This window comes from Amblyomma mixtum, chromosome 10, assembly GCF_055824585.1.
Source record: "Amblyomma mixtum isolate Tamu chromosome 10, ASM5582458v1, whole genome shotgun sequence".
NCBI lineage: Eukaryota > Metazoa > Arthropoda > Arachnida > Ixodida > Ixodidae > Amblyomma > Amblyomma mixtum.
This window is the reverse complement of record NC_143021.1, coordinates 61,854,862-61,856,073: the sequence shown is the minus strand read 5'-3', so window position 1 is coordinate 61,856,073 and position 1,212 is coordinate 61,854,862. Positions and strand designations below refer to the sequence as shown.

At 42.8% G+C, this 1,212-nt stretch overlaps 1 non-coding gene across 1 annotated transcript; it reads right to left on the bottom strand.

Moving 5' to 3' along the window:
• Nucleotides 1-902: 902 nt before the first annotated feature.
• Nucleotides 903-974, bottom strand: TRNAT-UGU (transfer RNA threonine (anticodon UGU)). Its single transcript has one exon. It is a non-coding gene; the product is annotated as a tRNA-Thr (tRNA).
• Nucleotides 975-1,212: the final 238 nt, after the last annotated feature.

The following is a 1,212-nucleotide window of genomic DNA, read 5'->3' as shown; positions in this document are numbered from 1 at the left end:
CTGGTGTAGCGGTAAATCTTTCTTTAATGTTCTTTGAAGCACATCCCAGAAAAAAACCGCATCCCAACAATCTAAAAAAAACGTGATCGATTGTTTCAGGTTTTTTACATAGAAAGCAATCTGTTGACCAAGGGACAAAGAGTCCTTTATCTTGCTTCCATGTTTTGACCGACAGAGTTCCGGTATGAAGTTTGAAGAAGAAAGTTTTCAAAGATGGGTAAACTGGCATTCTTTTAACCCTTTTGAGCACATCTGCTCCTGGGCCTCCGCAGTTTGACAATCGGTAAATGGGTACAGGGAGTATTGATTCAATTAAATCTTTGTACAGATTTTTTCTAGTGATATTGGAGAGGTACTGCATTGAAAATCGCACTTGTAACATTCTGCACGCAAGCACAGCTTCACGCAGGTAACCTCTCACTGTACCACGCATGTTTTCAACAGAGCATACTACAACTCCTGGTAGCAATCGACATAAACGAACTTGCATAACTGTGCGAAGAAAAATATCGTTCTGGTCACGAAGAAACATAAAGCGGGACACGATTTGTCGTACAAATAAATGAACAAGACCGAGACCTCCTCTCTTCACGGGCAAGAATAAGTTTGTTCGACTAGTTCTTTCCCATGTCGACGCCCAAATAAATACAGCAAAAACCCTCGCCTCGCGGATCAATATTCAAAGGATCCATCACTGAGCTATAGCGGCGCTTTGGTTGTCTTTACTGCCTGTTTCATGCGCTCTCGCAGATGCACAGCGTAGTCCAAGCGTAAGCGAAGCATGCGCTTCCTGCGTCCCCCAGTAACGCCAAAATTATTCTCAGTTTACAGAAGTCGTTAAGGCACGGAAGTTCATGTAATGAAAAAAAAAAAAGACGAAAAAAAATCTGACACCAACCACAAGCCGCCAGTGAGGATTGAACTCACGACCGCTGGTTTACAAGACCAGCGCTCTACCACTGAGCTATAGCGGCTTTTTTTTCTTCATTGCCGGGCTTCGACATTATAAAACAGAACATAATAATATGTACATACAGTATACACAGTTAGTCAGGATCCCAAAGAGTGGGCCTGACTTAGGTTAAAATTCTCTTAAAGTTACGAGGGGTCCCAGCCTTGGTAACCACTCAGGAACCTCCACTATTAGCTTTTGTTCTTCCAGAAACTTGTGCATACTTTCTCTAAAATACATACGGGCTGGCCATGCGTCAG